This window comes from Athene cunicularia (genome assembly GCF_003259725.1).
Source record: "Athene cunicularia isolate RWA chromosome 1 unlocalized genomic scaffold, athCun1 chr1_part2, whole genome shotgun sequence".
Lineage (NCBI taxonomy): Eukaryota > Metazoa > Chordata > Aves > Strigiformes > Strigidae > Athene > Athene cunicularia.
The window spans coordinates 37,010,875-37,022,667 of NW_020799092.1; positions in this window are offsets into that span (position 1 = coordinate 37,010,875).

Sequence of the window (11,793 nt, forward strand, 5' to 3'; positions counted from 1 at the left end):
ATAAATAAATTACTATCTCATAAAGGAATAAAGTACTAAAGCATAATATAGGCTTTTAAAACTGCATGCAAACATCCTTAACTTGTATATAGCCGTGGTAACTGGCTTTCTTCACAGAAAAATGACTGATTGAGTAGTTTTATGGTTTTCCCCACTAAAAAACACTTCTAAATTATTCACTGTTACTATTTAATAGTCTTTAGAAAGTAACTTATTACTACCAAAACAGTTAAAACAAATAGATAAAATACAAAATCCAGATCCTTTATGTGTGTATTTAACTCTTCTTGAAGTTTTCCAGCAGTTTAAGAGGAAAAAAAAAAAAAGTGTTGTCTGAATTAAAAACTTTATTTTCAGTATTGTTCTTGTAGGTCATTGGAAACACTGAAATAAAATTATCAAAACCAACTTTTTGATAAATAAACTGATTTTGACATTATTTACGCCAAAACCTTTGATTAATTAGTCTAAGTTAAATCACAGCCACTGTGATTAACATATGTGAAACACCGAGAAACTGAAAGACAAAAAGCTTAAAATGCTTGTGCAAAAGATACACAGAAAAGTGATTAAGCCAATAGTAATACAGAAGTGGTAAAAAGATTTATTTATTTATTTATTTATTTATTTTTAAAATAGCCATTTAGGAGGTTAGAAGGACTGGGAATTTGCTGGAAACTGCAAAGTAGCTTTGCAGATCAGTAGCAGCAATATATCCTCATTTCTACCAAAATAAGAGAGGGTGGCATACATAGGAGGAGGGAAGCTCGTCTCAGTACTAAAATTTCAGGAAGAGCAGAGACAATCAGGAACCAGATGAAAAGCAAATACAGGATGATACACAGGAAACATGAGAAAGTCTACAAGGCAGAATGATCCTTAGACAGGAATAAAACAGGTTGAAGAGAGTGATATTCACTACCAGATCGAAAGAGTCAGGTCTTTGTGGTTAGGAATTAAGGATAAAGAGGTCTGCCCATTCAGCAGATTCAGACACAATAAAGATTTAAGATACTGACTGTGGACTGAAAAGGACTCAAACACAGAAAAAACAGTGACTGCTCTTCATGTCCAGCCAAACAACTTCCTGAGTTCCACTGGAAACCATGAATAAATAACAGACATGGGCAAAATTCATAGAAGTGGGAATTCAGTGAACACAAGAGTACTGCTAGTCCAGCAGTTCTCATAGCAGGAATCGGACCACAAATGTTTTAGGACTTCTGAGTGAGACAGCAAAGATTCACTTTGATTATTGAAATTGGTATTTGGGGTTATAAACCCTTCCAAAGTGGAGCCTGTAGGCAGCAGTTTTGGGAAATTCAGATCTAGATAATGAGGCTGAAGATTTAAGGGAGATGTCCAACTTCTGGGAGGTATTTGCAGGACAAGGACCCTCTTCAACAGATGGAATTGATTCTAAGAACGCAAGTAATTTCAGGTATCCAAGTTCAAAGCTGGTCCCTCAGCTTTTTTTATTTCTTTTTTTATTTTTTAACTCTGAGAGGCTCAGATAATCCTGTCTACTTACATTTAGTAAAGAAGAAGAGAAAAACTGATAAATGAAGTGGTAAAAGATACAGAAAAAGAGGAATAGTATTCTAGGAGAAAGAAAATATGAACAGTGATGACAGTGACAAGAGCAGAAGTCAGGGATATAAGACAGAAGAAGATTGCTTAATTCAGTTAAGAAATTGGATGAACTCAAGAGAAAATGTCTCTTTACATTAATGAAAGACAGACCTGCTGGTGTAAGATATGGAAAAAAGACAAAGTTAAAGATGATGTGTAGCATTCTGGAAGCTGCTGCTGAAAGTTTTAATTAAATCAGTATTAGGCATGGATAAAGTATATTTTGATTACAATCATTTTTTGGAGGTGGTGGTGGAAAGTTTTAATTTTGTTTTGTAATAATGGCATAGATCTACTATAAACCCTCAGAATAGGACACTAATATGAAGGAAATAAAGCTACTGGCAAGATAAATACTGCTGAAGCCTGTGTCATACAAACTACAGACAGTTTAGAGAGGAAATATTACTATCACCAGAAACTATACCTGAGCAAGACATATGATAGTTTTATTTTTCTTTTACAAATAATTAATGAAGCAAAAATAGGTTATTATTAACTTTCTTTTAGGGAACAGATAAGTCATGTGTAAAATATCAGTTGAAAGAAGAATTGAGTGATCACAAGATAGTTCAACTGCATAAAAAGAATGGTTAAATAATTCTGTGTGGAGGTTTGAACTCAGCCGGCAGCCAGACACCACATGGCCAGCCATTCACCTCTCCCTCCCACCTCTGGTAAGACAGGGGAGGGACAAAAGAAGAGAATGCGTAGGTTGAATAAAAAGAAAGAATTTACTAAATATAACAAGAGAATAACAGCAACAATAGTGAGTTCAAAAAAGAAAATGGGTAAAATGCAGCAGTGGCTTACCAAGCACGGCGACTGCCCCTCACAGCAACAGCAAGGCCTGATGAGCGGGCAGCTGCTGTGGAAAACCGAGAGAGGGTAAGCGCCCTGCCCCCCTGGGCATGACATCCCATGGTATGAAATACTCCAATGAAAATTAACTCCATCCTGGTCGAAACCAGGACAGTCTCTCTCCAACCCTTATTCCATACCATTGACGTTATGCTCAGGTCTTTTTTTTTTTTTTTTTTTTTTTTCCTCAGGTCTCACAGATATCATTCCCTTAGTCTATGGGCCATCCTTCCACAATGTTTTCTGAGTTCACTTGGTCCACAACTTCGGGTTCCATCTGTTATGACAGTCTATAAGGCTGAGGAATAAGGCAGAGTTGGCTCAGTCAGTAGAGCTGGAGGCTTTGGATGTGGCACAGGGATGCTGCAAGGCACTAAATGCAATAACAGGGTTATTGACAGTCTGGTTCATTGGCTACTTTCACCTAAAATCAAATCTCCCTGAGGCACACATCAGACCTCTCCATCCTTCTGCATCACCCACCAAGTGCACCCAGGTCCTTGGGCAAAAGTAATCCCACGCATGGGTGTACCTTTACCAAATGCAGGGGTAACCCAGACTGCCTTCCCCAACATATTCCTAATGTGCACTACGGGGGCTTTATCCCCATCCACGGTATGTAGGAGGTTTGACTGGGCAGGGCCAGCTGGCTTGGCAGATCCTCTGGTATTGACTAACCAGGTGGCTTTTGCTAAATGCACGTCCCAGTGATTGAAAGTTCCACCACCCATTGCTCTCAGTGTAGTTTTCAGCAATCCGTTGTATCGCTCAGTTTTCCCAGAGGCTGGTGCATGGTAGGGAATGTGATATATCCACTCACTGCCATGTTCTTTGGCCCAGGCATCTATGAGGTTGTTTCAGAAATGTGTCCCATTATCTGACTCAATCCTTTCTGGCGTGCCATGCCGCCATAAGACTTTCTCCTCAAGGCCTAAAATGGTGTTCTGGGCAGTGGCATGGGGCACGGCATGAGTTTCCAACCAACCAGTGGCTGCTTCCACCATTGTAAGCACATAGTGTTTGCCTTGCCGAGTCTGTGGGAGTGTGATATAATCAATCTGCCAGGCCTCCCCATATTTATACTTTGTCCATCGTCCTCCATACCAAACGGGCTTTAACCATTTGGCTTGCTTGATCGTAGCACATGTCTCACATTCATGGGTTACCTGTGCAATAACATCCATGGTTAAGTCCACCCCTCAGTCACGAACCCATCTATATGTTGCATCTCTTCCCTGATGGCCTGAGGAGTCATGGGCCCAGCGAGCCAGAAATTGTTCACCCTTATGTTGCCCGTCCAGATCTACTTGAGACACCTGAATCTTGGCAGCCTGATCTGCCTGTTGGTTGTTCTGATGTTCTTCAGTGGCCCGGCTCTTGGGTACATGAACGTCTACATGGGGTACTTTCACAGCCAGATTCTCTACTCGAGCAGCAATACCTTGCCATAATTCAGCAGCCCAGATGGGTTTGCCTCTGCGCTGCCGGTTGCTCCGTTTTCACTGCTGTAACACCCCCCCCTCCCACAGCGCATTTGCCACCATCCATGAGTCAGTACAGAGGTAGAGCACCGGCCACTTTTCTCACTCAGCGATATCCAAGGCCAGCTGAACAGCTTTCACCTCTGTGAACTGACTCGATTCATCTTCTCCTTCAGCAGCTTCAGAAACCCGTTGTGTGGGGCTCCACACAGCTGCTTTCCACCTTTGAGGTTTTCCCACAATGCAACTGGACCCGTCGCTAAACAGGTCATATCGCTTCTCATTGTCCGGTAGCTCAGTATATGGTGGGGCCTCTTCAGCATGCGTTACCTCTTCTTCTGGCACCATTCCAAAATCTTTTCTTTCTGTCCAATTTGTGATCACTTCCAATAGTCCCAGACAGCTGGGGCTCCCTATTCAAGCCCGTTGTGTGATTAATGCCACCCATTTACTCCACATGGCATCAGTTGCATGGTGTGTAGAGGGGACACTCCCTTTGAACACTCAGCCCAGCACTGGCAGCCGGGGAGCCAGGAGGAGCTGTGCTTCAGTCCCCATCACCTCTGAAGCAGCTCGAACCCCTTCATATGCTGCCAGTATCTACTTTTCAGTTGGAGTGTAGTGGTCCTCAGATCCTATGTATCCCCGACTCCACAACCCCAGGGGTTGACCCCAAGTTTCCCCTGATGCTCTTTGCCTGAGACCCCAGGTAGGGCCATTCTTCCCGGCTGCAGTGTAGAGCACATTTTTAAAACCTTGCCCAGTCCAAACTGGCCCGAGGGCTACTGCATGAACTATTTCCTGATTAATTTGTTCAAAAGCCTGTTGCTGCTCCGAGCCCCATACAAAATCATTCTTTTTCTGGGTCACTTGATAGAGAGGGCTTACAATCTGACTGTAATTATGAATGTGCAGTCTCCAGAAAACCCACAACACCCAAGAAAGCTTGTGTTTCCTTTCTGTTAGTTGGTGGGGACATAGCTGTTATTTTATTAATCACCTCCATTGGAATCTAACGACATCCATCTTGACATTTTACTCCTAAAAACTGAATTTCTTGTGCAGGTTCCTTGACCTTACCATGCTTTATGGCTCAACCATATGTCAGAAGGATTTGGATTATTTTCTCTCTCTAAAACTTCTTCTGCTATATTACCCCATATAATGATGTCATCAATGTACTGTAAAGGTTCTCTGGGGCTTCACCCTGTTCCAGTGCAGCATGGACCAGTCCATGGCAAATGGTGGGGCTGTGTTTCCACCCCTGGGGCAGCCAATCCCAGGTGTATTGGACACCCCTCCAGGTAAAAGCAAACTGTGTCCTGCATTCTGCTGCCAGAGGGATGGAGAAAAATGCACTGGCAATATCAGTCATGGCATACCACTTGGCCACCTTCGACTCTAGTTCATACTGAAGCTCTAGCATGTCTGGCACAGCAGCACTCAGCAGTGGTGTGACCTTATTCAGGCCACAATAGTCCACTGTCAGTCTCCTCTCTCCATTCGACTTTTGCACTGGCCATATGGGGCTGTTAAAGGGGGAGCGCGTCTTGCTGATGACTCCTTGGCTCTCTAGCTGACGAATCAGTTTATGGATAGGGATTACAGCGTCTTGATTGGTGCGGTATTGCCGTCGGTGCACGGTTGTAGTGTCAGTTGGCACCTGTTGTTCTTTAACCCTCAGCAATCCCACAACAGAAGGAACCTCTGATAGACCAGGCAACACAGAAAGCTGTTTAATTCATTCTGTTTCCAAGGCAGCTATACTGAAAGCCCACTGATACCCTTGAATGCCCTCTCCTGAGATAATCTATGCCAAGAATACATGGAGAGTCTGGACCGATCACAATGGGGTGTTTCTCCCACTCTTTTCCACTGAGGCTCACCTCAGCGTCCAATACAGTCAACTGCTGAGACCCCCCTGTCACTCCTGAAATACAAACGGGTTCTGCTCATTTAAGATTTGATGGCATTAGGGTGCAATGAGCACCAGAGTCCACTAGAGCCTTATACTGCTGGGGGTGAGATGTGCAAGGCCATCACATCCACAAGGACCAATAAACTCAGTTGTCCCTATCCTCTGCCCGGCTGGAGGCAGGGCACCTCTAATGTTGGTCATAGTACTCACCAATGACAAATGGGTTAGTGTGGTGTGCACGGGTTTCAGCCTCATCTTGATTACTGGAAACCAGAGCAGCATTTCTTCTGAAAGGATGATGTTCTGTATTTGTTCTTCCTTCCAGCTCACATACCACTTTTCTAGGAGGTAGGTAGGTTTTCCATCCCATTTCTTCATGTCTTCTCCACAGTCACACAGGCAATGCCACAGCTTCCCCTGTGGTGTGTACCTGTTCTCTTGAGTAGAGATATGACTGCTCTTAATAGCCGAGATTCTGGTCAGTGCAGGTGGGGAGTAGGACATGCCCTCTTTAAATTGCTGGAATTCTTGAGATAATTGTTTCACAGCTGTGATGATGGGGGAAGAGACACTTTCTTCATACTGTTGTAGTCAGCGAAACTGTTCATTCACTGTTGGTCTCTCTTCATCTGTCCAGTCCACCAGTGCTGATGCACTGGCGTATAATGAGGGTGTGCTCCGTAGAAAAGCCCTCCACATGGGCCAGCTGCATCAAACTTCATCTGGATCTGTGGGTAGCTGTGCATTATCTGGGTCATAGTAAACTACCTCCCGCACAGCTAGCTCCCTCAAGTATTGAAAGCCTCTTTCCATAGCGGTCCACTTACTTGGTCAACATGTCAAGTCATCCTTAAAGGGAGACCTCTCCCTCACACTTGACTGATGTCACATCCTGAACTAAGATTTTGTGTCTCCTTTCCAATAGCTTTGTCCATGCCCCCCTCCTTAGACAGGGATTACAGCTGCCTCTCCTCCCTGCCTTCTAGTTCCATGCTACTGGCCCCGCTATCCCAGCACCGCAGCAGCCAGATACCGAGTTGCTCAGCTGGCTGGCGGCTGTAATCTTTTCTTATATCTTGCAACTCACTCAAGGACAAGGATTGGGTGACTATCACTGCCTCTCCCTCCTCCTGTTCTCGTGATGGGCCTGGTTCATCATCACCCTGTACACTGCCAGGGGATTTCCTTGTGTATTTCTTCTTCCCTACAGGAGCAACTGACACTGTCAAGGGTTGGTTCTCTGGTTCAGCTGCAGTGCCTGTCCCCAGGCTTCTAGTGGCTGAACTTTCTTTTATTTAGTTATTCTTAAATAATAGCTTAACCATAAGCAAAACCTGAACCACATGTAGGAACACACTAGCTCCTAACAGCACGGTAACCATGTTTAGATCAACATTCCACAGATATTTGAAACCCCCAAATTTCTCAAACACAGCTGTAGATAGCCCCAGGACCGATGACCACATGCTATCATAGCTGAGCATCACACAGTACAACAGAAACCAAACCTTAACCCACCTCTCACGGAAGGTGAGCAACAGCATGGGAAACACGTATTGCATATGAGGTGATAAGGTTTTTAGGAGCCAAGCAATCCATGTTTTACCTGTTTTGTTGTTATCTCAAACAAAAGAAAAGCCTCCATGCCCCACGTTTGGCGCCAAAAACTGTGGAGGTTTGAACTCAGATGGCAGCCAGACAGCACGTGGCCGGCCCTTCACCTCCTCATCGCCCCTCTGGTAAAACAAGGGAGGGACACGAGAAGAGAATTTGTGAGTTGAGTAAAAAGAAAGAATTTACTAAATATAACAAGAGAACAACAGTAACAATAGTGAGTTCAAAAAGAAAATGGGTAAAATGCAGCAGTGGCTTACTGAACGTGGTGACCACCCCTCCCCCCAGCAACAACACGGCCCAACGAGCAGATGCCCCGTGTGAGCCCCCAGCGAAAAGATGAGAGAGCAAGAGCGCCCCGCCCCCCTCGGCATGACATCTTATGATATGAAATACTCCAATGAAAATTAATTCCATCCTGGTCGAAACCAGGACACTCTGTGACTAAGGTTTTTGGGTTTAGAGGAGCCAATAGCAGGAAGTTAGGAAATTTACTAGGGAAGTTTGCCACAAGAACAAATGATGATGAATAGTCCATGGCTGGATGTTTGGAGAAGATCTCTAACCATCACAGGAGAGAAGTTCTGGAAAAACTTTTCAACAAGATGCTATGGTGAAATCTAAGTAGTTTTAAGACTGAACAAGATAAATTTAGAGGTGAATTTATACAGGTAGGTTGACTGGGATATCACGGAACTGGATTTGCTAATGCAAGCTGTCCCCACCCGTCTCTTCTATGAATGAAACACTCATCTTGGTCCTCACTCCCTGACCTTAACTGATGTCCAACAACTAAATTCTAGTTCTATGAATACCCTATAAACTTACATTTCCTCTGATTTTATGATTGTAATGTACTAATATGATATTATTTGAAATTAATTGCTTGTGTTTTTTGACTGAAGGATCAAGTGGTGGTTGATCCATATGATATTCAGCTTGAGACATATGGAATCCCTTATAGCACAGATTTTTAAAGAAAATTCCACGCAGGAGTAAGTTCTGGCCTTGCTCATCAGTAACTATGCCCACTATCTGTGGGCAGTGATGACCAATAGGATTACAGACATGAGTGAAGCCTTGCATTTGCCCTTGCCAGTCCTGAGATTAAGAAATGTGTTTGGATTTTCTCAGCCCAGAAACCTGTGATCTGAGGTCATATCTTAAAATATATTGTCAAACTAGTTTGCTTTGAAATCTCACTGAGACAACCAACACAGCCACAAACATTTTGCAAATTTTCTTTAAACTGGTATTCTTTGTGTGATATACAGATTAATATAGACTTAGCCCACGTTCTCCTAGATCCATGAATTTTAGAATACATTTTGGTGAAGCTAGGATTTTGTTCTGGCTCATTTCATTATGACATGATAAAACCCACCAAAATATAATAAAAATATATTTAAAGTAGTTTACGTAGCTCAAACATAAAGAACGATTCTGAGTATCATGTGAAGTTTCAGGCAAGACTTTGAACAAAAATATCATTCAGAACTGAGTCCTCAGGATAGTACTCAACATGTGGTATACAGTGAGGTTCTACAAGCAAAAATAATTTTCATTAGAAGGCTATTAAAAAAAAAGCTTTAAAAAAATTAATACACTTCCTGTCATTTTATCACTTCATTCAAGATTTACAGTACATCCATGAACAGATCACTGTGTTCAGCTGATACTGAACTATTATGTGATGCTTATGTTTGTGTGGTCTAAAAGGTAATAATAACAGTTTATATTAACTTAATTGTATGTGCTAAAACTGAGTTTATGCCTAGGTGAAATCATCAGACTTTTATTTACACATTTAATTTTTGAATGCTGTGTTGCAACACAAATCTACATAGACTTCTGGTGTAAAGAAAACAACTCAATAAACCACTGGCCTCTTCATTTTCAAAGTAATTAATGTCTTAGCCCATGCCTAGCAGTGACACCCATGACTGTGACATCATCTTCTGTTTTCTGGAGCAGAGAATCTGTTCTTTTCCCTATGTCCTGGATGGCCATGCAGAACACTCTGTACAAATGTGCATTTACTCGCCTAAACACATTTAAAAATCTCTCATGGATGACTTGCAATTGAACAGCTTATGCTATTTAGTTCTTCCTGTCACAAAAATTATTTTATCATTGATTCAATCTGTAAAAGAGTCTTTTGGGGATTTCTGGAAATAAATCTTCTTCTTTTGTGTGAATATTACATTCAGTTATTTACATGGTGTTTTGAATTGCAGTAATAATAGTCCCTACCTGTTGCATTCTATCATAAAAGTATTAATTTGTTTTAAAAATATATCCCAAATAATTTTCTGGTAAATGTGTAATCTCAGATACAACACATCATGAGAGGAAACTATTTTTAATTCATGCACAGTTTTGAGGTATTACAATATTTTTCTTCTAGTCTCAATGAGTCTTGGGAATCAGAAAGTAGTTACCCTGGGTATGATCTTATTGGTATGATTTTATAGTAAGCATATCACTATTCTGGATTTAAATGGAGAATATAACTTCTGAGATTCTCATAATGTCCTATATAGATGAAGATAATAGCTGGAATCATTCCTTAGTAACCAGCATGTTCTGTATTATTTTAAAAACCGAAATTCATATGTTTATAGCTACATTTACACTGTACATGATACTCTGTATCTATCTGAACAATATTTTCAATGCTATTTCTTTCTTATCTGAATAAAATAAGGTATTTAATTTATTCTGCTGAAGAAATGATGGCCAATGTACTTCCCCATTAATTATACCTAAAACATCAATTTAGTGAAAACTAAATTTTAAATGCACATTTCAAAACCTAACTAGACAAACACTCAACTAACAGTGTTTCTGGAAGTGAATATATTAATCTCTATACATGCCCGAGTCTTGCAATGCACTTCGATTTGTCCCAGACTGGGGATAATAAGGTGCCTTCCTAAATGTCTCTGGAACTCAAAAAGAGGTGTGCAGTCAGCAAATCCATGTCACTATGTCCTAAGGGATAATTCATGTCCCAAGGGATAAGGAAAAATCTTCAGAATCCTGACCAGATGCCATCTCATAGAGAACTAAGAGCAGCTGTCATGATGCTGCAATAAGAAGTCGTGGTGATTTGGCAGTGGTTCTGTGCCATTCAAGTTCCTCAACATGTTCATTATCACAGAATCAGTGAAAATAGACAACTTACATAAAACATTTTCACTTTTTTTTTTTTTTTAACCCTTCTGCTACTGTTGGAGAAAAAATGTGTATCTAATTCCATGTTAACAATCATCACTAATTGTTAAGCTTCACTAAAGTTGTTAACCAAGCAGGCTACATTTAAAATAAGAATTTTAAGTTAAAAATAGTCATAAGTGATTTAGAATTAGTGGATCATGAGGCTTTTTGAAAAATATGCAAAAATATGAACGATAGCTTCTTGAAAACCATAGTTAAGACTCCAATGTATAATATGTTAAAGAGTTCACATTTTAGCTTTGTCCAGGTTCTCCTTCAGTGTTTTGCAGTTATGTTTAAACAGCTAATTTTATTTTTCTATAGGCTGTGCATTTGCTGTGGGATTTCTTAGCTCCTTAGCCTTAGCCTCTTTCTCAACCCACTCAAACATATTACTTTTAAAAGTTTGGTGTCTTGAAATTTCATTTGTAAAGACATAAATTCTTGTAGTTATTATATGTGTTGATTTATATTCAAGAAAAGATTTTGCTAGATGGCTGCTAGCTTTTTACAATGCTGTTATCAACCTAATTTTAATGATTTCTAACTTGTCAAAGATACAGAGAATGGCTCCATTTCCAGAATTACATCTTCATTTTCCACATTTTCACAAGTAGAACAGTCATCTATGTTAGATCTTAACTGCTAAAATATGGCATTATACAGAATCACAGAATCATGTAGGTTGGAAAAGACCTTGAACACCATCTAGTCCAACCATTAATTTAGCACTGACTGTTCCCAACTACACCAGATCCCTCAGCACTGTGTCAACCCTACACTTAAACACCTCCAGGGATGGGGACTCCACCACCTCCCTGGGCAGCCCATTCCAATGCCTAACAACCTGTTCTGTAAAGAAATACTTCCTGACATCTAGTCTAAACCTTCCCTGGTGCAATTTGAGGCCATTCCCTCTTGTCCTATATCTTACTACTTGGTTAAAGAGACTCATCCCCAGCTCTCTGCCTCCTCCAGACTAAACACCCCCAGTTCCCTCAGCCGCTCCCCGTACGACCTGTGCTCCAGACCCTGCACCAGCTTCGTTGCCCTTCTCTGGACACGCTC